Raw genomic sequence first — 26,327 nt, 5'->3', positions numbered from 1 at the left:
TCTACACTGCGATAAGTTATGCCAGTTCAGTTATGTAAGTTACGTAACTAAAGTTGACATAACTTACAGCGATATTGTACAGCAGCCCTAAAATGAGTTTTTGTAAATAAAAGATAAAATTATCATGGCACTTAAAAGTCTAACTCACTTCTGAAAATGGGCCTGATGCATTTTGACCATCCCCATGCCCAGACATCTACAAAACAAAAATCCTTGTCACCCAAATGGCAGTTGCCCAGTGAGGACCACACCCAACAGAAGGGATGACGGGAATTTACTAGAAGGCAAAAAACCCTTTTGGACTAAGCCAAGTGGGTAAACTCCTTCCTGACCTTCAGTCTGGTGCTCACTAGTTTCTGGTGTGTACCACTGTAATAGCAAAGGGGGAAGAGCCAGACCAGCGCGGGCAACTCTGGAGCAAGAACACTTCCATCCTGGAGTGATCAATCCCAGAAGCAGTGGAAGTTCGCTTTTGAACGTGGGGTCAGAGTGTCGAGCAGAGGAGGGGAGGTTAGGGTGTCTGGGGATAGTTGCTCCTGGTTCCTGAGAATGAGGCAGGGCTTGTGCCTCAGGGGGCGGTGTGTGATTGGTGGGGGGGGGCTAGAAACATAGAGCAGCCCCCACAATATTTCTATTGAGGAGGCACAAATCCACTTATCACCGTGTTCCCACACCTGCCTAAGACCCAGCTCCCAATGTAAGGTGGGAGAGAAGGGTAATGCTTAGCCAAATAATGATAGATTGGGAGACTCTGCCATTCCCCTGGTCCTCAGGCATCATACAGTTCTACCCCTGGACAAGGAGCGACGGAGAACATCTGAGGTACCTGTGCACGGAGGGGTCAGGAAGCTGCCATCCATGGCATCCTGACCAGAGCCAGTCTTCTCCTCAGTGTGAACTATCCTGCTCAAAAGTAAGCTATCCAGTAACATTTGCCTTTTTTTTTTTAAGCAGAGTATTGTAATCTGAGGAATGTTCAAGGACACCTCTCCTGCTGCCCGCATTTCTAGAGAAACACTTCACAAATAGCTTTAAAACAAATATTCTCGAGGCAGGTACTGAAGCTGAATCTGGCTTTAACCAGATGGGGGAAACCCCTCTGCTATTAGCTTTTCTCCTGCTGGTATTCGGAGGAATGTTCAAGGGCACATCAGCTGCTGTCTGCATTTCTAGGTAGTAGATTTTGGTCCTAAAATTTACTGGCCAGCTAGAAGAACAATACTGCAAAACCAATTTAGCTCTCACAGCTGAGCCTCACTTAACTGGAATTATTTATCCTTTCATCTTGCAGAAATGGGTCTATGGTGGCCTTCTAGGCCCATACACCAAAAATAACTGTAAAACTAGACACGTATCAGCAGAACTAGTGTCAACTAAAGATAATAAAGAACTTCATCATCAAATCACTCTCTTGTGATAAGCCTGAGTAACAGCAGCACATTGCATGGCCTCTGAAAGCCAGTGTACCAAGAGGTGAAAGTAAAGGCTAGAGTCCCCTGAGAATGCCTCCCATGCAAGATGTACAAATCCATGAGCTATTGACTTGAAGTCCGCCGCGCTCTGATGTCTGGGGTAATATACTAGATAACAAACCCCCTTCAGGTATTTTTTGTATCTATACAATAGGACTGTAAATCTAGCTAACAAATTTCTCGTCAATGTGTGTTGGGGCAGAGACACTGTAAAAAGTGTTCCTTTTCAGACAACTCCTTTAAATGCTCACTTTCAGCCAACAGAAAAAGAACAGAGGCAGTTGCCGATGGCTAGTGAACTCACCTTCATGTTGTACTGAAGCTGTGGGTACTATGGAGTGATGTAATCCTGGCTGTCTTTTCATGACAGTCTTTTCTTAGTCTACTCAGACATGTACCATGGCGGAGTGCCTGCTGGGGTAATTTTCAGGGATTAGTGACCGCTCCCCATCTGTAACAAAAGAGCATCTTCAAGCAAGAATGTGATAACTGTGTACAACAAGCATTCTCAAACTGTTTGGTGTTTTAGCCTGGATGGGCTCTTACGAGAGATAGTGCCTCAGGGATACTGCCCCTCACATTTGTGATAGTCTGACTCATCTCCCCTCCCACCTCTGTGGCAACTACAGCAATTGCTTACATGGAATAATAATATTGGGAAAGTATTGATGCATGCCTGACTGTTTGTTTTTTTGGGGAAAAAAATTAGTCACGCTGTGTTTGCTCTTCGTTTCATCTCCCTGTGCCATCTGTTCTGAGCCGGCGGAGAAAAAACAAGGAGGAGAGCCAGGTCCTGTTAACCAACCAGCCCTCCATGGATCACTGTTTGTGAAATTTGGATCTATGTAAACCACCTGATTTACTTTATATTGTGTAGGAGGCTGCCCCTCACAATTCTCAACTGAACTGGAACAGGGATGGTTGAAAAGTGGAAATACCATAAAACATCTTGATTTATGTTGTAACCAGTGGGTTGTGAACCCTAAGGGGTCATGAAAGGCACTGAAAAATTATCATCTAAAGCAAAGACATTTTTTCGTCTCACTCCCAACCTTATCCTTCATGTCCAAGTATCCTCTGTCAACCTTTTGAACACACACACACAACTTCAACAGGCTTAGGATTGGTTCTACTGTACAAGAGTAAAAAAAAAATGTAAGGGGGTTGAGAACACTTGACTTCGAATAAGGGGTCCCCAACCTGTGAAGGTAGTGGTAAGGAAAGATGGTCCTTTTTAGTTAAATATGTTGGTGGAACATCTACTTGACTTTTATAAAACATGTGCACTCACTGCCTAAGCCTCTTGCAAATGTACATTAATAATTCACGGCAGCATATCAAATGTGACCGGCTAACCCTTAACTGAACACAGTGGCTGCTTAAAACATGTGTTTCTCTAGCCTTTTCAGGCTATGCCAGAAGAAAAGGTTTTTTGGTCTGATCTATAAAAACCTGGGCAGTTTAAATCATTCAAGTGGCAACAAATGAGCTCTATTTACACAACACATCGTACAGACAACTCTGTAACTGGCAAAGATTCAGTCTACAGAATTAGAAAGCTGCACTTTCAAAATATTGACTGGTTCTCCAGAAAGATGCTGTTTGCTCACCAAGATACCTTTAAGATAAAGCTGCTCTCATAAGTATTCCATTGGGGTCACAAGCATGCCATATTCAACTGTTCTGTGCAAAACAGGAGAACATTAAGCAGTGTATGGTTAACCCTGGAAAATGCCAAAGTTAAAATTGGTATGTACAATCCCCACTTTGCTCCCTTTATAGACTATCATAATCCATAAGCATCAGTGATGAGCTGCCAAAATCTTAACGGGTTCCCTCCTCACCCCACGAGGGGTCATTGTCCACCCCCGCCCCCCTGACTGCCCCCAGAACCGGGCAGGAGGGTCTCGTGGGCCACCGTATGACTCTAAGAGCTGGAGGTACTTACCTGGGGCAGCTCCCAGGAAGCATCTGGCGGGTCCCTCTGGCTCCTAGGGGCAGGGGAGCGACTGCTCCCATACTGATCACATCAAAAGTGGCACCTTAGGCACCGATTCCCTGGGTGCTCCGGGACTGGAGCACCCACCGGCAGCTCCTCACCCTGTGCCCGGCCCCAGATCACCTTACCTCCGCTGAACGCGCTGCCCCACTCTGCTTCTCCGCCCCCCCCAGGGCCCCAGCTTCCCACGAATCAGCTGTTCGGCAAGAAGCTGGGGAGGACTGAGAAGCAGGCAGCGGCTTCATGCTCAGGCTGACGGGGGCGGAGGTGAGCTGGGGCGGGGAAGCGGTTCCCCTGCGTGCCCCTCTCCCCCAAGTTAACTGCTGCAGCACGGGCAGCCCTCCCCAGCTCACTCCGCCTCCCTGGGCCTGAGCGGGAAACTGCCGCTTGCTTCTCAGCTTGCCCCAGCTTCCCACGCAAACAGCTGATTCGCAGGAAGCCTGGGGGGAGGAGGGGCAGAGGAGCAGAGCAGGGCGGTGTGTTCAGGGGAGGAGGCAGAGTGGAGGTGAGCTGGGGCCGGGGAGCTGCCGGTGGGTGCTCTGCACCCAACAAATTTTCCCCTTGGGTGCTCTAGGGTTGGAGCACCCATGGAGTCGGCGCCTATGGCACCACTTTTGGCCGGTTAAATTTAGAAGCCCTTTAGAACCGGTTGTCCCTCGCGGAACAAATCGGTTCTAAAAGGGCTTCTAAATTTAACAATCGGTTCTAGCGAACCAGTGCGAACTGGCTCCAGCTCACCACTTATAAGCATTAAGATTACATAACGCTTCTCAAATCATATCATACAAGTGTGTCATCTCGTAGTTTTGTCCCTTTTTATTTACTCTAACTTCTTCATTGTCTAATATCGTTAATATCATTGACTTGGACTTTTTATATGGTGGTAAGCTTTCCTTTCTCGCGATGGTGTCCATTTTACAGGTTCTGTAAGCATTCATGTGAGACAGACTGGGATATGGTGATTTCAAAATGTGAACTTGCCCAGGGGCAGCTTGTTGTATTGCATTCTAGACAGTTACCCTGCCTGGGAAAGCTGTTTGATGCCTTGCAGAAGTCCCATCAGTGAGAGTAATCTGGAGCTATAGCCTTTGAATGAGACTCACTGATGGAACTGGTTGTGAAAAATGTTGAGGTTTTGGAAAAGTCCCACCCTACCTGAGATGAAAAGCCAAAACATTCATCTTTTTGTGTGGAAGTGAAATTCCAAAATTTTGTTTCAGAAAGGATAACCTGTTCTGACACTGGGAATGTTTCCCAAATGAAATATGCTTCCCGTGCTCCTGAAAGCCTGTGCTGCCAGGGAAGCAGCTGGGTGAGTTGGCCAAAAAAAGGCAGGTTTCTGTCAAAAGTTTTGTCAAAAATTGCCACAAACCGGTAGAGCATTTAGATTTCAGCAAACTGGCATTTTCTAACCAAAAGGGAGTGTCTGTTCAGAAATTCTTCTGCTACACCTTGCGTTCCTTGTCTTTCTGCCACGTTACCCCTTAAGGAGTTAAACTAGTAACCTGGGGGGGGGCACAGCTTAGGTGTAACTTTGGAGAAGTTGTGCGTAAGCAACCAAGAGCGGGATTGGGGGAAGGCTCAGGAGGTCTTCCACTGATGGTCTAACCAACCTTTATGGTGCATCCCATGTCCCTGGGAAGGGAGTTAAAGTGGTCTGAGCCTGGAAATGTGCCTTAGAGGGACAGTCCTAAAAACAGTGATTAGACTCTGTCTAGACCCCATATTAGGGTTTGCCTCCTGGAAAGCAATTATTTGCTGCTCCCATGTGCTTTTTTGGTAGATTAAGGTCTAGTCTATGCTAGAAACTTGCCAGTATAATGGTGTCTGTTAGGGGTGTGATTGATTGAATTTACGACATTTCTATACTGGCAAAAGCCCGAGTGCAGAGACCATTACGCTGACATAGCTTATTTCTCTCTGGAAACAGGTGGGAAATGCCACAGTTACAATGGGTAACCCATTCTAATTCATGGAAATATATTTTGTACAAAAGTTTGCTTTTAATAGAAGTAATACCAGCAGGAAATGGTATCTGAATGTAGACCAAAGAAACAGGTAGGAATTATTTTCTACAGGAACTTTTCTGTATTAATCTCACTTCTGGGTATGTCAGGCCTTCTGTTGGAGACACTTTGATTATTAAATCAGGCCTTTAAACTTCTAGTGCTTGGTGAACTCATTTTTATTTCTGATAGGAAAATAACAGACTGTCACACAAAGCCTTTTCCTTTGCATAATTTTCTAACATATTTGTGACACATGGCATAGATGACAGTGAAAGACTTAAAATTTAAGCTGATGATTCAGAATTAATAATGAGAAACAACTTTATTATTGTCTCGGGGATTCAAAACAGAATGCTGTTTGTCTAACACCATTTGCAGAACTTGAAATGGCATACACACAAACCAAGAAACCTGTTCTTCATTGAAACTGCTAAAATCTCAAATCATATTATAGCCACAGGATAAAACTACCTCTAGAAGTGTATTGCAAGTTTTTATACTTTTTTTTATTTTTACCTCAGAAATCTTACTAGTGTGATCTTTTAGAAGATATTCAGAAGAGTGCCAATAATGTTGCAATATCAAAGTCTTTAAATACTTCAAGACAAGAAAGCTTAAATTCTGCTTTACGTTCTGACTGCCAAGGATGCCTGTAGACAGCTTCCCCACACCCTTTTAAGCTGCCTAAGTAGAAAATTCTTGGGTAGTCTGATGCTGTTATCTTTAGATCTACTGAAGACTTTCAAAGCCTGTTGCATAAGAAAATTCTAATGTAAAGGAATGATCATTTCACAAGCTTTGTTTTTTCTTGACATTAGAAGCTAAAAAGAATGGACATTTTATATACTGCACAATATTTCTTTGAAATGCTTCACTTTGGTGCAAGATAGCACACACAAATTTCACAGTTGGGTTTGTTGAAAATGTTTAAGTGAATCAGAAAGCGAAGAAAAAAAAATACCAGAGAGAAAGTAGACCACACTACAAAATGAGGGAGACAAAAATCAGTAAGTCCAAGATGGCTAAACAACTGACCAGCTCCTTTATGATCAGCCTTTAACAATATAAAGAAAAGGGGATTGAACATTATGAAGTAACAAAGAGTTTGTCAACATGCAGAAGCTGCTGATTACAGAATAAAAAGATGAGGAGATGCTTGGGAAAACTGATGATTTGTAGTAAGACTTGTTTTGGGTATTACAGTAGTACCCACTGGCCTCTGTAAGTATCAGGGCCCCATTGTGCTTGGCACTGTAAGGCCATGTCTACACCACAGACTTTGGTTGATGCAAGTTAAGTCTGCATAAAATTGCTGCAGTTAGTATATTGCTTGTGCGCACTCAGCTCTTTGTGTTGGCAATGTGTGTGCTCACTAGGAGTGCTTATGCCAATGCACCATGGGTAGGTATCCCAGTGTGCAACCTGCCAGTGCAGTGTGGTTTGGGAAGTTTTGGCAATGCATGGTGGAACAGAAGCAAGTCACGCAGGGGTGACTGGGAACAAGGGGTCAACTTCCCAGCATGCAATTGTCTCCATCCCATAATGTCCTCAATAAGTTTGGTGTCTTTGTTAAATATCTCGTTAACCCACCTGGCCTTCCTTGCTGTCCACCATCTCTGACAGAAGCCTGGAGTCTGCACAGCTCCGCATGATTGTTTATAAGTGTTGCAAGCACAGAGTGTGTGATCCTCTGGAGTTTGCAGAGCCGTAAGGAGAACCTCATCAGTTTAGAGCATACACAGCAAGAATCAATTCAAAGTCACTGGTGGCATTCTCAGAGCAGCTGCAGATGGTGGAGTGCTGCTTCTGGACCTCTGAAACTTGGAGTAACTGGTGGGGTTACATCGTAACATGCTTGGAATGATGAGCAGTGGCTGCAGAACTTATGAATGCTCAGGGACAGGAGAATGAGAGCTGCACTGACAATGGAGATGCGAGTGGCGATCGTACTGTGGAAACTTCCACTGTGGGAGCCGTTGTCAGGCAATAAATAGTTTCCTGCTATGCAAGATAGTGATTCTTGGCAATGTGCAGGACACAGGATGGTTTTGCAGCTATGGGGTTCCTGAAATGTGGTGGAGCAACAGACAACCCACACATCCCTATTTGGCAACAAACCACCTTGCCACAAGCATACATCAGAAGAAAGGGCTACTTTTGTATGCTTATTCAAGCATTGGTGGATTACCAGGGATGTTCCATTGCTGGCTGGTCAGGGAAGGGGCATGAAGCTTGCATCTCTAAAGAATACAGAAAGCTACAATCCGGGACTTCCTTTCCCCATGAGTGGATTACCATTGGCAATGTTGAAATGCCCAAAGTGATCCTGGGGACCCAGAATACCCCTTGCCCATGAAGCCCTATATCAGCCACCTTGACAGCACCAAGGAAAGATTCAGCTATAGAAGAACCTCAGAGATACGAACACCAGAGTTATGGGCTGACCGGTCAACCAGACACCATAAGGAACTGGAAGTAACCAGTCAGGCAGCAGCAGAGATTCTCCCTCCTCCCGCCCCCAAATACTGTACTGTGCCTGTATTGCATCTTAAAGGTAGGCACCTCTGAGCTGCCTGTCCCCATCTCCATCCCCATCCCTTACTGCCCCCTGCGCGGAGCAGCCACTTACAGGTAAGAGGTAATGAACAATTTTTTCCGCCTCTCCCTGCACCCAATGCGATGTAGAAGAGTAGCAAGGGGTTTGAAGGGAGGCACTGTAATGGAGTTCTCCATGGACTGCAAAAGGAGGTGAACCTGTGATTGTTGAACACGTAGGGCCATAAGAATCTGCAGCATCTGTGATTCCAAATTATGTCCCGGTGCATCTCCCTCTCCTTCTTCTGCTGGGACTCTGGGCCTTACTTCAAACTGTCTGCAATATTCACCCTACAAGCCCTTTGTGCACTGTCTTACAGGATCTCATTGAACAAGTCATCCCTCATGGGCAACGAAAATGATTAGGGGTCTAGAGCACATGACTTATGAGGAGAGGCTGAGGGAGCTGGGATTGTTTAGTCTGCAGAAGAGAAGAATGAGGGGGGATTTGATAGCTGCTTTCAACTACCTGAAAGGGGGTTTCAAAGAGGATGGCTCTAGACTGTTCTCAATGGTAGCAGATGACAGAACGAGGAGTAATGGTCTCAAGTTGCAATGGGGGAGGTTTAGATTGGATATTAGGAAAAACTTTTTCACTAAGAGGGTGGTGAAACACTGGAATGCGTTACCTAGGGAGGTGGTAGAATCTCCTTCCTTAGAGGTTTTTAAGGTCAGGCTTGACAAAGCCCTAGCTGGGATGATTTAACTGGGACTTGGTCCTGCTTTGAGCAGGGGGTTGGACTAGATGACCTTCTGGGGTCCCTTCCAACCCTGATATTCTATGATTCTATGATTCTATGATTCATCCTTTTCTTTCTCTTCTTTATCTGGCTCAGACATTCCATAGCTGTGGAGAGGGAAATCCCTCAACGCTGCAATGACAGCAGCTGCAGATAAAACACCTGCACGTAACATTGTCAGTACTGTCACAACAAAAGTCAAAAGTTAAGATTCAGAACTTCCTTCCCTTGCTCCCCTGAAGTTTTACATAAGGCATGCTTATTGACACTTCTGCTTTAGAGTGCTTGTGCCCAGTGCCACTCAGAGCACCAGCCCCGCTGAGTATGGCCTGCCAGTAGTGAAGAAAATGAGGGAATTGCTCAATTGCATGAAACTGTGAGAATAGGGTGCTGGCAATGAATACTGGCACCATTTCCTACAGACCGGGATGATTCCAGCTGCTCGCTCACTCCAGAGGGTAACAAAAGCAAAGAAAGCACAATTGCTGCTGGTGTCCTGAAGCCACCCAGGCCGATATGGTGCGTGCCTGTGTGTTCCTTCCCCTGCACTGGGGTGGAGTCTCAAACAGGTCCTGGCTCACAACGTAGCTGCACCTCCCATTTTGCATGTCAACCATCCTCCACCTCCACATTGTTCATGCCACAGGCTTGTGACTCGGGCTCCACAGTGGTCTGTGGGATAGGAGAGGCGTCTTTGCCACAAGGCTCAGCACTGGATTGAATGTTGGCCTCTGCGGCCTTCTGTTATATGCCTGCTGCAGTTCCTTTGCTTTCATGCAGCACTGCTGCTGATCCTTGCCGCATCGCTTCCCTTGTCTCCCCCGTGCAATCAGCTTGTAGATATCCACATTCCTACAATGGATCCATAGTGGTGCTTGCACAGTCTCCTCTCGCCACAGGCCAAGGAGATCCAATGTCTCTTGTCTAGTCCAAACTGGAGTGTGTAGTCAGCATGGTCAGCTGGGCAGTTACACACCAGAATGGAGAACTGCTAGGTGTGCTCACCAAGCTGGGCAATCGGGAAAAGGCATTTCAAAAATTCATGGGGGCTCTAAAGGAGAGGTGGCCCTTCTGGTCTCTGTGACCCTGGGGCAATGGAAGTCACAATTGTGAGCAGAGCAGTCAGTAGCGGGTATTGTGGTACAGCTGCTGGAGGACTATGAGGGTCAACATTGTAATGTAGCATCTACTCTTGCACTGTGTTGACCTCAGTACACAGACTATGGCTCATTGCCACTTGGGAAGGTGGTGGTATTGTGTTGCTGTAATGGGACATATACGTTGGCAGGAGACGCATTTAAGTGTAGACACGTGCCCCAACTAGGTTGATGCACAGTGGCTTAAGTCAACCTACCTTTGTAGTGTAGACCAGGCCTAAGAAACACCTAGTCCCTGCTCCTAAGATCTAACAATCTAATTTGCATGTCAGTTCCTAGGGGAGTTTGCAACTGCAGTCACTCAACCATGGCTGCTTTTTAAGAAAACAAAACAAAACAAAGGGCCCAAGGCATTGGAAAAGAACAAATGTGACTCCAGATTTGTTTGTTTTTTAATCTTGTAACTTCAGTCCTTGTAAAATAATTGATTAAATGAGAGAGAGCTTGAACTTCAGTATACTGGAACCATGTATAATAGACAATATGGATGTGTGAACAAATAAAATCAACTAATGCTGCAAGGCAAAGTTGAACGCTCTTTCATTATGGAACAGCAAAATTAGTGCACAAACAATTTAATAGGCATAGCTGCAGAAAGGGGTGTGAAGTGTTGCAGGGGGAAGACCCTGCCTACAAGCTGTGGTATGAGCCAATGCGCTGGAGAGGGAGCCAGGCCAGGAGCTGATGTGGAGTGAGCTTCCACTCCAACATCACCCGGGACCTCTTGCACCTGGGGACAGGGCCCAATACCTCTGCAGGCCTCCTGCCATACTTTAAATAGCGCTACCCAGCCACTGATAGCTCTAGTATGCCTACAAAAAGAAATTATGGTGGAAAGTACTTCGAAGGTATTAGTCTAACAGTACCACAAAATTAAACTTTACATACATTCTGCAGCTTCAAAGAATATACAATGTTAGCATGTCTGGAAATGAGCAATTAAGGGATCCTGCCAGTTCTACGCTGCCATATCATCCTTCATTACTCTACCTAATTTGAGCATTGCCAACCCTAAGCATTCAATCATGAGATTTTAAAACAAAATTTTGGGGTTTTTTTCATTTGTCTTCTGGTTTCTGAGCCTTTAGTACGCACTTGGGTTGCATTTTCAAGCTTTTACCCACAACCAGGAGAACTAGAGACTCTTCCCGCCGCCTTCCCAGAGATTCTCCTGTGATCACCTGGCTACAGGAGTTGGGCTTTAAGAAAATTTTTTGTAAAACCTGTGATAAAATTGTTAGTTGGTAACATTACAATTACACCACTCACCCAGCCTTAACTTCGCCCCTTTGTTTTGTTCTGTAATGGATATACCTTGTTGGATGCATACTCCTGATTTTATATATTATTACTGAATGAGTAGCAAAGATTTAACGGAATATTTTCCCTGGGTACACCTGGATAGGCCAGAGTTCTAGATGTTCTTATAGCGTGCTGTGTTGGTGGAGTGGAAAACTTGTATCAGTATAACTAATCATTTTGGTGTTTATGAACTGTACTGATTACATATTTTAGATGTATGTATGTAATGTAATTCTTGAATGTTCATATTTTTAACTATACAAGCATGATTAAGTTTTGTTGAAGTGACTCACTTAGAATTTATAAATGTTACTGTATCATATTGGAAATGGATCTCCTGCATAGAAAAACAAGATCCAGGAACTATTGGAGAGACAAGGTGAGATGCAGGACTGGAGGGAAATAAGTCAGGAGGGGTGAGGAAACCCTGTATGTCACCAGCACAGATCTGGCAGTTAAAGCCTTATGAATGGATACTGCTCTTCAGAGAGAGTGTATGTAGAGGAAGAAAAGGAGTGAGCAAAAGACATAGCTGTGTGGGAGGACCTACTGGAATGACTAACATTATTGAAGAGAACCTGGAGCGAAAGAGTCCAGGTCTTCACTACAAAATTTTGCAGGCAGAACTGTGTCACTGGGGGAGGTGATTTAACTATAACGGCAAAAGAACTGTTTTTGCCAGTATGCACTGCGAAGTTATGTAGTGTAGCTAGCCCTGAGTCATGCAAAGCAAAGAAGGACAAGATTTCAAGAAGATGGGGATGAAACACAATATCAAAGCAGATGGAAAAGGTGTGAGGTTTATGCAGACCACTTGAACACTGGCAGGAACTGCCTGTCATAGATTGGCCACCTCTAAATTAATGCACAAAGGACAATTAGGCTTAACATTGCAACACCTAGCTGTAGGTGCCGTGCCACCAAACAGAATCCACAGTCCCAAGTTAGATGTCCAGGCTCCCTGTACAATGAATGAGGCCACTTAGGGAACGTCTACACCACAAAAACAAAAAAACACCCCACCTGCGGCAGCAAGCCTGAGCCGAGGTTGACTGACAGGAGCTAAAGATAGCAATGTAGACGCGTGGGCTTGGGCTGGTGGAGGGGTGGGCAAATGTTTTGGGACGAGGGCCACAGTGGGGTTATGAAACTGTATGGAGGGCCAGGTAGGGAAGGCTGTGCCTCCCCGAACAGCCTGGCCCCCTCCCACTTCCTGGCCCCTGACTGTCCCCCTCAGAACTCCCGACCCATCCAACCCAACCTGCTTCCTGTCCCCTGACTGCCCTGATCCCTATCCACACCCCCCAACTCCTGACAGGCCCCCCCGGGACTCCCATGCCTATCCAACCCCCCTTACCATGCAGCTCAGAGCAGCAGGAGCTAACAGTCCTGTCACCTGGCCAGAGCCAGCCACGCCACCCGGGAGGAGCGGTGGGCCAGAGTGCTGGCAGCACAGCAAGGTGATGCTGTGGGGGAGGGGGGACAGCAGGGGAGGGGCCAGGGGTTCAGGGGCCAGACAGGATGGTCCCATGGGCTGGATGTGGTCCACAGACCGTAGTTTGCCCACCTCTGGCCTGGAGCCTGGGCTCTGAGGCCTGCTTCCCACACTGGATTAGGGCTTTTCTTGAGAAAAACATGAGGTGGTGATGGCACCCCTCTTGCACCCAGTGGTTAGAACATTTGCCTAGGATGTGGGAGACCTGGTTGAAATTCTTCTTCTCCCTAGTTCAGAGCAGGGACTTGAAGCCACATCTCTTGCCACCCAAGTAAGCACCCTGACCATTGGGTTATGGAGTATTCTTCTACGGTGAGTCTTTCAATCTCTCCTGTAGAAGTTGTTCTATTTTGTACAAAATACACAATGAGCCAGAGATAGTGAGAATGACTCAGTAGGTCAGTGGTTAGGGCATTCACCTAGGAAAGCTGAGTTCAAGTTCCTGCTCTGAATGGGGCCAAGTGGGGATCTGAACATAGATCTCCTTTGCCATGGAAGAGCTATAACCAATGGGCTGTGAGACATAAGAGATTTAGGCTGCCGCCACCAAAGCCTCCTCTCTTTTGTGCAGGGCCCAAGCTAGTAGGCCATCTTTAAGGCAGCTTCTGAGTAAGTCTACCAGATCAGGCACTGCAGGTGAGACAGGTGGAGAAAGCCTAGTTTGTGAATTAGGCTGGGGCTTAGGCATGAGCTCAGAGTTGGGTGTGTCAGGACTTTGGGCATGCCTATCAGCAGAAATTTAGGTGCCATGGGGACTTTATTACTGGAAACTTAGACACCTGCAGAATTTATGGTACAATTAAAGGATTAGGTGGCAGCTGAGCAGGGGTTTAAAGGATCTAAATTTGGGACTTGGATACATAAAGTGGCAGTCAAGAACCTAAATCACTTCGTGGAGCTTGCCCTGAGTAATCCATCCTACTGCTTTGGCTGAGTCAGACATGATTGAGACCTAGTAAGTAACACTCAGGTCTACAACGGCTTGGTAAAGTGAAATTTCATAGGATGGGGGAACAGAGAAAAAAATCCTCTGGAAGAACATCTGCATAGTTGCCGTGAGGTTGCACTCACCCCTGTTGTGTGGCCCTGATCTGGCGACGGTAATGATCAGCGAATTCACAACAAGCAGCCTGAACTCCTATCCTGCTCTCCAAATTAAATCCTGCTATGCAGGAATGTGACCGGACTCCCTATGCAACCATGCTACCTGATGTACATAGGTGTGCCCTCCCCTTCCCCATGCAAGCTCAAGAAATCTTTCACTTCTCTGTGGTCAAGGGGTTCCACTGGTGGTCAGAAAATGCAGGATTTTACCTGATTTGTACATTGGCAGTCAATTTAACTGAATGTTCATAAGGAATATGAAATCACTAAACTAAACAATCTCATAAGAATATTCTGTGTGAACCACAGGGAAGCAACACACATTATCACACAACAAATATTCTCACTAGGAGAAGAAATTTACTCAAAATCATCATACTTGCATATCAGAACACAAATATTGAATAATTAAAATACATATACTTTACCAGAAAGTTTATGTAACTCTAAAAAGAATAAAACACAAGTCTGTGATAAATACAAAGTGATATTTTCCTGAACTATAATGATCTTATCAAAATCCCAGTATGGCTCTCTTAGCGTTTTCCCTTTTGGCTCCACAAGTGACAAGCAAATAATTCAGTGGCTGATCGCACCTCTTTCCCTTTTCAGTAAATGTATGTGACTATCATTTGATGCTTTCAGTACAAGGGTAACCTACTTAAATAAATGAACAGGAGAAAACACGTTGTACGGGTGTTACACACGGTGCTATTTCGCCTCAAGTCTATCGCTTATACAGATTCTTAAATGGCCATTTAATATAGGATCCCTCAACATCCCAACCAGCTAAAATGTGACAACCATGATTCATTGCACATAAAATGGCACCTTATATCACAAGCTACATTAATTAACCTGTATAATTAGTTACAAAATTTTATAAATATATTTTATACAGACACCTGCAAATTTAAAATTGTAGGAATGACTCCTCTGATTCTCTACACTACCTTTCATCCTTGTTATCTCTTTGTTTTTTCCCTTAAAAGTCTAACACTTGGGTTTTTATCTAATTCCAAGCTTATTTTTTAAAATTTATAGATGGTATTTTCCTATGAATGTTTTCTCTTGTTTATTTTATCTGCATTGTTGTTCTCCAGTAGTTTTACATTAGCACTTAGAGGGGAAGGGTGATCCAGTGGTTAGGGCACTAGGCTGGGATATGGGGTTCAATTCACTATGCCATAGGTAAATCTCTCTGTGCTTCAATTTTTCATCTGACTGGGGGGTTGAGACTAAAAACATTAGACAATTGTGAGGTACTCAGGAGAAAGTCTTAATCTCACATGGTTCCTTCTTTTAACAATCTCTCCAGCTATTTGCATCAAGGCACTTCTCAGGACCCACTACCAGCAATGCGCAGGCAAGAGATGAGCCTTGCACATGCCCTGAAGGCCACTGAATCTGGGCTTTTGTCTGAAGAGAGATCCCTCACTGAGAATACCCTTCCAGTAGCCCTGCCTTATTAAAACCATGGGACAGCTAGCTTGGATGATCACAAAAGCCATGGAATCGCACAAGGAAAGAGGGGGGGTCTCTAAACAAGCCAAGCCTGTCTTTTGAGCTCGGTAGGGCAAAATCAACATCTAGGACTTCATTTGGAAATCAACTGGCAGCAATAAAAGATCACAGGCAGGGCATGCTCTTTGCATAAACCACTACTTATTATAGACCGTAGTTGTACATTTAGTATCTTTAATTTCCAAAACAGTCTTATGGGGTAAGTGTACTTGCAGCCTTGTCCACATATTCTAAACTGCTAGGTGAGCTATTTGCTTTGTTGTCGAGTTTAGTCAAAGAATTTCTTGTTCTGGACAGAGGTAAACTGGAATGACACTGCCGTACAATTATACTGCTGCTCATCTGTCTATAGTTTGAATACATCTGACACTGTTTAATTCTGCCAAGATCTATAGTAACTTTGTTTTCTTTCAACTACTTCTTTGTAGAGTGAAGAATGAAGACAGCATAAAAGTCTAGTGTTAGACTTGTATAACTTAAGAGAATGTACTTGTGCAAGATGCAGCTATTGTTTGGCTGTCACCATTAAGCAGCACCAGGGGGTAAAATTAGCACAGCCTGCAGGGGTAGAATCATAGAATATCAGGGTTGGAAGGGACCTCAGGAGGTCATGTAGTCCAACGCCCTGCTCAATGCAGGACCAATCCCCAACTAAATCATCCCAGGCAGGGCTTTATCAAGCCTGACCTTACAAACCTCAAAAGGAAGGAGATTCCACCACCTCCCTAGGTAACCCATTCCAGTGTTTCGTGACCCTCCTAGTGAAAAAGTTTTTCCTAATATCCAACCTAAACCTCCCCAATTGCAACTTGAGACCATTACTCCTCGTTCTGTCATCTGCTACCATTGAGAACAGTCTAGATCCATCCTCTTTGGAACCCCCTTTCAGGTAGTTGAAAGCAGCTATCAAATCCCCGCTCATTCTTCTCTTTTGTAGACTAAACAATCCCAGTTCCCTCAGCCTCTCCTCATAAGTCATGTGCTCCAGGCCCCTAATCATTTTTGTTGCCCTCCGCTGGACTCTTTCCAGTTTTTCCACATCCTTCTTGTAGTGTGGGGCCCAAAACTGGTATTAGTCATAGAAGTTTATGGGTGGGTAGGTGGCACCATAGACCCATCATATCCATTACACAATCAAATTTGTGAAGGGGGCAATCTGGCTCCACCTGTAATACAAGCGTAGCAAGCCTCATTGCCCAGCATGATCCATTCTGCATTATTGGAAAGCTTAATGCTCCAGGCATTATCACATGCGTGGTGCACCTCCTCCCCAGGCCTCCCACTACTTTTCCTCATAAGGAGGATAATTGAGCCCTGAAGGTTCAGTTAATGACTCTCTTCATTACAAGAAGCTGTTGGAACAGATAAAATTAATGGAGCAGCCAGCATCTGAAGAGATAAGATGTATTGCATAAAAGCTCTCTCCTTTCCACAAACATTTAGTTCCCCATATTTTTAGGTCAAAATTTTTCTACAACAATTAGCTGCAGTTCGGAAGCTTGTCACTGCCTGACCTCTATTGCAATATTTATTAACCTTAAAGACAGTTAAAATGGATTGCATTAGGCAGAAGGAGAATATTGCTATTATTGAGATCATTTATTCCAGTGACTTTTTCCTGTTATATCTGATGGTAATGAAAAAACTTAATCACCAAGCAGATTAGCACAGCTAAATTGTATTCTCAAGCCCTTTGAATTTGCTGAGTCAGAAATACAATTTTAATGAGAACACATGCTTATAATTTTTTTCTCTGATCACTGTAATTTAGCTGGGGATGGCCATGGTGCTAACCTTCACTGTGCTTAATCCAGGTCAGACAAGTACCCAGTGCTGTCCAGAAGAAAACCTCTTAAGTGAGTCATCTGCACAGCAACTAGTTGCAATTCAATTCAAATCATACAGGATGTTATGAGAGTACAGCATTATTAGGAACGTGCAAAATTTTTAATTGACAGCCAAAGAAGGGGGAGGAGGAAAGCCCCCACTGTACCTGCTGTCTTAAAAGTATTGAAAAGACTTAGGCTATGTCTACACTACTGCCAGATCAACACTCCAGCGATCGATGCACCAAGGGTCAATTTAGTGGTCTAGTGAAGACCTGCCAAATTGATTGCAGATTGCTCTCCAGTTGACCCCGGTACACCACCCCGAACAAGAAGAGCAAGGTAAATTGATGGCAGATACTCTCCCGTCAACCCAGTGCGGTGTAGACACTGCAGTAAATCGACCTAAACTATGTCGACTCCAGCTACGTTATTCACGTAGCTGGAGTTACTAATTTATGTCGATTTAGCATAGGTGTGTAGACATAGCCTTATTCTCAATCCTGATCCTATACATTTTTCAGATAGCAATGGAGGGAGCACAGCAAATCTGGTCCACAAATTTCAAGCATTCTGAGCCCTACAACCATAGTACACATCAAACTGGATTTGAGTGCATAATCTAAAGATCAGCAGTATTTGAGGGAAGCTCGTAACATTAGAAGCAAGGAATAAGCAGCTTTTTATTATGCCATTACTATATGATTGGGTTTTAATGAAGGCAGTCTGTTTTGTCTTTTAAAAATTGCACACTGCATACACATTTCTTCCCTTTAGAACCAGTGTGTCATTTCTATACATTTGTTTCCTATCTCTATACTGGGAAATTCTTCAAGAAATCGTAACCTCTTTTAGAATGATAGGAATTAAAGGGGCCCACTGTATACAGATAAATGTGCAGATCACAAATATTTAAACCACTAAGAGGTGGTATCACATAGATCAATCAGAAGTTCTGTATAGTATAGGGAATAAATGTAAGCAAACACTTAAGTCAAATACAATCGGAGTCTTATTCCAACAAATCATAAAAATAATGTGGGATATACAATTATGACACAGTAACTTCAGTGTTATGATACACATGGTTATGTATGTATAAGATGACCCTATTAAATGCAACTGGAATATTCACTAAACTACTATATACCAATCTTATGATATGTACTCATGTAGGGACTGCATGTTAACCTCAATTTAAATAAATGGGTACTAGACAAGGCTGTCTGTTCTTATTTCTGCTGTTTATGCTGGCTTTTCAATTTTTTGCTGTGCTTATGGGGGTGGAGGAGGGGGAATGGAAGGAAGGGGTATCAACCAGTGAGGAGTATAAAAATTGGGATGATAAAAAAAATGTTTATATGCAAATGATGCTTTGCTTCTCTTGACAGATTCAGAGAATGCTGATGGAGACAGTGATAATTTTCTATACTGTAAATTGAGAACGAAATCAGAAAAAGTGAGATACTGCAGTTGTCAGACTACTGTGCCCTTGTAGAATACCATTTCAGTGGCAGTTTAGGGATTCTCCTCAGTAGACCCTTAAAAAACATTATGAAAAATATTTATCCGCTGTGCAATGACATGCAGTAATAAATTAAAAGGAGATTCAGTTCACTCAGAGGGGCAGATTGCAAATCTCCCCAATGATAACTGCTCCCACGTTTAATTAGGTTTTCAGTTTGGTACGGCACCCTAACAGAGTAAGGCTTTCATGATGGGTCTGATCTTGTTTACACCACAATACATTTTCACATACATAAAGGCCACAATAAGAATATACATATTAAAATAAAACCATGAAAATTGCCACTGTCTGATGATATGAATCAACCACACTGCTGATCTTTTTCCAGATTGGCTGCTTGCTATTCTAGGAAGGCTTTCCAGCATATAGAGGAAGGGACTTTGGCTGTAAACTAAAAAGGTACGCATTTTACTCAAAGTAAAACAATGATTTCCACAAAAACTTTGCTGCCCTTCTATACAAAGTATGCCATATATATAAAAAGCATAATGAAGAGAACTGTCTTTATGGTCCAGTCTCAAATCATAGTAGCATCTCTGTCCTGAATTCCCACAAGCAACGCTATAAAGCCACCAGGGTGCACTACATTTTCCAGGCTCCTGGAAGAGACCAGATAGGAAATATCATGGAACATCTTCCCTCTTCCTTCAGGAATATAGAGGTTCAGGAGTTCCACCCAACTCCTCCAGAAAGTCCAGCATTGGGCCTGAAACTGGTGACTGCAGAATGGGTTTTTTACACTAGCCCCATATTGCCTGAAGCCATTTCCTCCCCACAGTGACAATGATACACCCTCCTCATCCTCTGGACCCCGAGAGAAAGGATGGGCCAGTGGTTAGAGCTCTAGCCCGGGCCATGACACCCGAGTTCAATTCCTCCTCTTCCATAAACAGCCTTGGGCAAGTCACTTAGTCTTTTTGTGACTCAATTCCTTATCTGTAAAATGGGGATTCCTGTGCTTTCCTACATCACAGGGGCGTTGTGAGGGTAAATACATTAAAGATCATGCTGTGCTCAAATACTACAGTGACTGGGGTCACATAAAGAAGATAGAATTCCTGAAAAGCGCAGAAGCCAGGATCTGGTTCAAGTGGTCTGTCACTTTATATACAATCCATCACTCTCTCAGACCTGATCATGGTCAAGTTTTAATTTAATCAGCAGATCAATTTAATTTCAACAGACAGTACTCAGATACTTTGGTGCAAAGTGTCATAAAAATCTGGATAGTCCAACCACAGACTAGCTCTAAAATAACAAAATTTAATACTCACAGATATTGCCAAAGTAAAATGCTCACATAGTGCATGAGAATCCCTTATGGAGCTGAGCAATTATTGAAAGCCTGGTTCACATCTAAATCTGAAACAAACCTGAGGTCCCACAGCCAGAGCCATTTAAGAACCATGGGAAGCCATTCCATTAGCACCACTTTCTCCAGTAAAGCAGCAAATACACCTCATCCCTCTCTTTCCTCCACCATCCTGGGAGCATAGATATGTCACATGACTAAACAATAAGATGGGTTTTGCCCAAAAGAACTGTCAGGCATTGGAAACACAAGCTGATTATTTCACAGCCCTTTCCCTGAGATAACTCTCTTTCCAGCTAGTGAGACTGTGTCTGTTCCCTTCAGCATTCCACATCTATCCCATGCCAATAATGGTGTTAGTTAATCCTTCACTAACTTGCTGAATGGCTGCCAAGTCAGAGAGAGAATAGCAGAATTGTTTTTAAAGACACAAATAGTCTCTCTCATACTACTGTTACTAACCAGTCCCTTGGACCACAAAGCATGCTGCAGAATCTCCTCAAGATGGAATACCTACAAATGGTAGCATATGAGGTTTGATTGTTTCCAAGTCTTGTGCTCTGGCTAACGTACAAAAATCAGAAAAATGGTACCCGAGATTCAGTCCTTACTCAAAAGAAAGCATTAGCAGAGCTGCTGAATGTTTTAGTGGAAAAAAATAGTAATAAACCTAGAATGCGGCTCAGATGCGTAATGAAAAGGGAGTCATGACAAATGAATGTCTGAAGTATAATCGCTGAGATAGTGGGATGCAGACTTATCAAACCAATAGTACCCTGGGCACTTGTACTATTTGCTTGATTACGTAGCAAGATGAAACTAAAAGATTTTTTTAGTTTAAGACTAAGAAGTTGTAGTTAGTAGACTTTAATGGACTTCTGTATTCCTTTTTCCTTTAATATCAGAAACAAGAGATTATTTTGCAAGCTACTTCAGCTGGTTTTGTTGGCTGTGCTGGAGGCTCATGATGAAATAATACCTATTGAGTTGCAGATGGATATTTTCATATGGGAATATTTATTCATTTTAGTGCTCTCAATTTGCTACAGTTGATGTTTATGCACTTGTGACTTAAGAGGAGTCATGAACAGCTAGCAAAAGGTACATCACGAGAAATACAACTGCCTTTGAAAAATTTTGTAAGAATGCTATTAAGTATTTATATGGGTTACTTTTTATCTATTATCTTCCTAAAGAATCTCACACATGTTGCTTGTTTCCCCCAGAAGTGATATTTGGAGTTTACGTAGCAAAAAAGGGACTGTCAGCTTTCTTCTGGGTATAGTAAAAATGTCAGTCTAGGAAATTCACACAGTATCTTCAGTTTTTAGCTTTTCACTTTGTGGTCCAACTGCCCTTTAAAAACATTTGATCAAAACACAAAAGACACATCTTCAATCAGTATCCAGGGCATTTTTTACCTCCTGTATGTATCATTAATTCTTCGGCATCTATAGGTTCAATGAAAAAAACAAACAAACCCCAAACCAAAACTAAAAACAAACTATTTCTTCCTCCTCCTGGGCTTAGTCTTATATGGCATAAATCAATGCTCTGCTGTATTTAAAGAGCCCTATAAACACTGTAATTATGGTAATCTAGGGGAATGTGAAAGAACCATATTTTCTAAAAAATGACAGACAACATTTTTCACACTTGTATTTGTTAACCTTAGCCAAAGGGAACCACGTCAGCTACTTGTTTTTGCCTGAACCTCAGTTTATAGATTCATAGATTTTAAGGTCAGAAGGAACCATTATGTCTGATTTCCTGCATAGCATAGGCCAAAGAACCTCACCCAATAATTTCTGCATGAAGCCCATAACTTCTGCTTTGAGCTAGAGCATCTCTTCAGAAAGACATTCAGTCTTGATTTAAAGATTTTAAGTGATGATAATTCAGTAACACATTGTCCCCAAACTTCAATTCTATTAATTTAATAGAATTAATAGTAATTTAATAGTGCCTTTGTCATCTGTTTATTATATACATCTGTTGACCCTCCTGTTACACTTAGAGCTTATCCACACAAATATTTAGTGTGTGGCTAACTGAGGAGTAAGGGCTAGTGTCACAAAGAAAGCTAGACGTGGTGATGCTGAGTGGCACCATGCCTAACTTTTAGGCACCTAGAAAATCACCGGGATTCACAAAGACTGAATTTGGTGCCAAGACTCCCGATACAGTGAATGGAGGAAGACAGGTGCCTCAGAAGAGGATTCACAAAAGCCAATACATTGCACAGCTCCCTGCTTACGCTAGCCAATAGGAGATGCCAAGGCAAGAGGTATGTCCTGATCCCGCTCCTCTCAGGGGTTTGAGGTCTATATTAGGGATGTAAAAGTTTAGCTTTAGGTTTACCGGTTAACCAACCTTAACCATTAACCCCAGCTGGGCCGGCAGCCAGAGCAACCCAAGCTGCAGCCCACGCCAGGCCTGCCGGAGCTACCTGTGCAACTGTTAACCAGTTAAAAGATATCATTTTAATAGTTTAACAAGTTAATTTTAACCGATATTTACATCCCTAGTCTAAATCAGGGCTGCAGGGAGGCACCTTCATCTGTTTGGGATTCTCAGCTATAAACACTCTCCTGGGGTTAGTGGCCTCTGACATTTTTACAAGAGGCCAGGCAGAGGAGGGGAGAGGAGGATGACCTCCCTCATAACTTTTAGACCAATAGTTAGGGTACTCAGCTGTGATGTCGGAGACCCCCAGTTCAAGCCCCCCCCACCTGAAGGGGAGAAGGGATTTGCATCTCTCAGGTGACTGCTCTAACCACTGGGCTTTGGGATACTCTGATGTTGGGCTCCCTTAACTACAAATTGACAGAACACTCCCTTCCTCCCCCCCAGCCCTCACTAATGACGAGGTGAAACTCCAGGCTGTGGCATGATCATATATAGATCCTGAATTTAGTTAGAACAATGCACAGGTTAATTCACTGACTGTGTAGCAGATAATTCAGCATTAAATCATCTGTAAGTGTTCCCCAGTTTGGGAAACTTTAAAGTACAATTCCTTCTGAACCTCAAAATAAAAGCCTAGCCTGCTTCTCTGCTTAACAGGAGCTCAGAAAGGTTGAGGCTCCTTTTGTCAACTATTACAGTTCTATCCTCTGAACTCTTTCAGGCTGCTTGATGTGGAATCAGAATACGGCAAAGCATGCTGGCCTGGGTTACAGAGGGGATGAAAGTACAGTGGTGGGCTTCTAGAATTAGTAAGGAACACTGAGAACATAGGGACCACTTACAGTACCTGGAGAACTGAACACATAGGAACTTCAATAAGTTTCAAGGCTGCCCAACAAACCCACTGCGACAAGGAAATTCACAGTTATGGATGACTATTAATGACTCTGCATTTATGTATTTCATCTCAAAGCATCTTCCAAGCCCTACAATATCTTGTGAAGTAGATAAACTGAGGCACATATAAGTGAGTTTCCCATGGCTGCAAGTTAAGTTAGGGGCACAACTGGGACTATAACCTAAGTATTCTGCTTACTAGCCTCCTGCTCAAACCCTGAGGAAACACTTGCTAAAAGAGCACCACCAGCTGTGCCATAATACTGAGTGGGATATAATCATTAACTGTGAATTCAATTTTCTGGATGTGTCTCACTATAGAGCTAACATTATTTACTTTCTGAATTTTAGATTTCCAGACTTATAGATCCAGCCACCAGAAGAGGACAAAAATTACTATGCCCTAGTTAAGGCTGTAATTAGTGACTTTGCCCCCCAAGCCAGGAGAGGGCAGGTAATGAATTGTAACTCCAGATAGGGTGTTGGTTAGACTAAAGTGGTGCATAGCTTTGTACTAGCCCTGTGCACAGGTGTGAATTTCACCTTGTGGGTAGATGTTTATTGTGCAAGTACTCTCAATGACGTCAAAGGGATCACTCTGATGAGTAAATATTACTTCTGGTGAGGAAAGGTGGTAGAACTGGACTCTAGGGAAAATGGTTGATTTTTTTTTCTTTCTTCTTGTTATAGCCGAGGGAAAGTATACACCAGGGCTCCAAGCATTCACGGCAAAGCCTGGGATAATTTCCAGCCAATAAAGTTTGAAAAACTTTTATTTAAAATCAAACTTCAACAGATTTTCCCATGAATGACTTCTTTTGGTACTAAATTTGTATCAGTACCCCTTATATTGGCAACCTGTGGCTGAAAAATGACAATTTCATAGGGCCAGATTCTGCCACCCTTTCTTCAGTCACGTCCAGCTCGGGTAGACAGGATGGAGCGAGAGCACTAAAAATAGAAGCATAGCTGTGGAGGTGCGAGTGGCAGGAGGGGCAAGCCACCCTAAGTACGATTCCATCTGAAACCCCAGGCATGGATTTGGTCTGGCTAGCCCCTCTGGCTGCTTGCATTGGCTGCAGATGTACTTCTGTTTTTGAGTTAATGTGTGGGATGTTTACCCAAGAAGGAAATTACACATCCTGATCCAGTGTAGATGTGCCCTATGAGCTCACTCCTGCTCCCATTCAAATCCGTGGTGAAACTCCTACTGACTTCAATGGCCTTTGGGAGATAGCACCCCTGAAATCAATGGGGTTACTGGTGAAGGAAGGACTAGCCAATTCAAGTAACGATGGATGGTGGAACCTGGCCCCAGATCAGGCAGTTTCCTTGTCATCCTCTTAGCAGTTATTCATCCCACACACTGCAGATGGGCCACAGAGGAGTCGTAACTGTCTGTAACACACACTTTTCTTGACTTTAGCAAACAAATCATACTCACTGAATTTAGAAAGGAGAAGCAGTCTTAAAAGCTGCACAGATTATTCTGACTTTTAATGACAGGTTTCAGAGTAGCAGCCGTGTTAGTCTGTATTCGCAAAAAGAAAAGGAGTACTTGTGGCACCTTAGAGACTAACAAATTTATTAGAGCATAAGCTTTCGTGAGCTACAGCTCACTTCATCGGATGCTGTAGCTCACGAAAGCTTATGCTCTAATAAATTTGTTAGTCTCTAAGGTGCCACAAGTACTCCTTTTCTTTTTTCTGACTTTTAAGTTACATTTAAAATTGGCAGACTCTCTCTCTCAAGCAGTGCTTTATCTCAGTGTTTCAGACGGAGTAGGCCTCAGTCTATCTCATCAAGAGCTTGGGGAAGGATTAAAGCAATAGCAAGCATAATTGATACTGTTTATATGTTTTGCCATTTCAGGCCCTGACATCTGTTTGCATCAGTGACTGAATACATAATTCAAACCCCATTTGATAAGTCAGTGAATATCTCATATATAGGAATATGTACAAAATCTAGAAACAGACCCCCCCCAAAAAGTGTTTTTGCCAGGGTAAGTGCAAAATGTGTCTTTAGGCATAAATTCCATGCAGTAGGGAAATGGATTCCTAATGCCACAAATTAATATTTAATGCTAACAGTATCATAGCGCAGATTCCTACAGGTCAAATAAAAATAGCCAGGTTTGTCTTTACTAATTGCTTATCACGCAAGGTATAGTCCTTTGGAAGTTCAGCTAGTTCCCAAGATGATGCCCTGTTGGAACTGGCTAATTTTCAGATGTTGTAAAACAATCAGATTAGGGGGTCAATGCTGTGGAGGAGATTGGTCTCTGGATACAGCATGTCAGAATCCTTGTTAAAGCCAATCTCAGCTCAACTTGCATCCTCTTTCCTGGGAATGTCCTATTCAAGGGCCTGATCCAAAGCCCATTGAAGTCCAATGGAGAGACTCTGGATCTGGATTCCGCCTGCTGGTGCCTCCTGCCACAACCCCAAGACTTGCATCTGTTGAGTCTAGGAGCAGGACTGGATCGGAACATGGCCCTGCCTCCTCTTTTGCACTGGTCAGTGGGGCTGAACTAGTACAGTGGAGCAATCTATATTGTTCTTTATTAAAAAGTGTAGGAGTGGCTGCTGCATTGTTCATTGTCCTATCACTCCTTGCATTCACTCCTCATCACCTCCCCTACTGTAAACTGTGGCTTGCAAGCCACCCTAACTCCCCTAGTGTCTAGTACTTGAAAGGCTTCTATCATAGCAAATTAAGTCTGACATTCAGAATTTATAAAAATAAAATAGTAGATAGCAAACTGAAAGTGAATTAAAATCTAAGATGAGCTACTAATGCACACTACTCGAACTGATCCATATTAAAATAAAATATCAAAGAGCATGAAGAAAGTTGGGCATATTATTAAACAGAAGGCTAGAAAATGCAGGAAGACTAAAAGGCCACATCAGTCTGCAAATCCAGCCACTGTAGGTCTGCTTCATCAACAAGAGC

The 26,327-nt window shown here is 43.4% G+C and overlaps 1 protein-coding gene and 1 long non-coding RNA gene across 9 annotated transcripts in view; one reads left to right on the top strand and one right to left on the bottom strand.

Moving 5' to 3' along the window:
• Positions 1–1,403, top strand: part of LOC122459068 — a 28,998-nt gene extending 27,595 nt beyond the window's left edge. The window contains exons 3-4 of one of the 3 annotated variants that reach the window (XR_006279519.1): positions 232–311; positions 955–1,016. This is a non-coding gene — a long non-coding RNA (uncharacterized LOC122459068). Of the gene's footprint in view, positions 1–231; positions 312–951 lie in introns of all 3 variants that reach the window. The other 2 variants (XR_006279518.1, XR_006279520.1) reach the window with 2 other exon arrangements.
• HTR1F (5-hydroxytryptamine receptor 1F) overlaps positions 1–26,327 on the bottom strand; it is a 197,381-nt gene that overhangs the window by 20,897 nt on the left and 150,157 nt on the right. For 4 of the 6 annotated variants that reach the window (XR_006279507.1, XM_043509736.1, XM_038387798.2 and 1 more), the window contains exon 4: positions 1,777–1,923. The gene's annotated coding sequence lies outside the window, so the exon portion shown is untranslated. The remainder of the gene's footprint in view (positions 1–1,776; positions 1,924–26,327) is intronic. The other 2 variants (XM_043509740.1, XM_043509738.1) reach the window with 1 other exon arrangement.

Source organism: Dermochelys coriacea, chromosome 1, assembly GCF_009764565.3.
Source record: "Dermochelys coriacea isolate rDerCor1 chromosome 1, rDerCor1.pri.v4, whole genome shotgun sequence".
NCBI lineage: Eukaryota > Metazoa > Chordata > Testudines > Dermochelyidae > Dermochelys > Dermochelys coriacea.
Note: the sequence above shows the minus strand (reverse complement) of the source record. Positions and strands in the feature narration are given on the sequence as shown.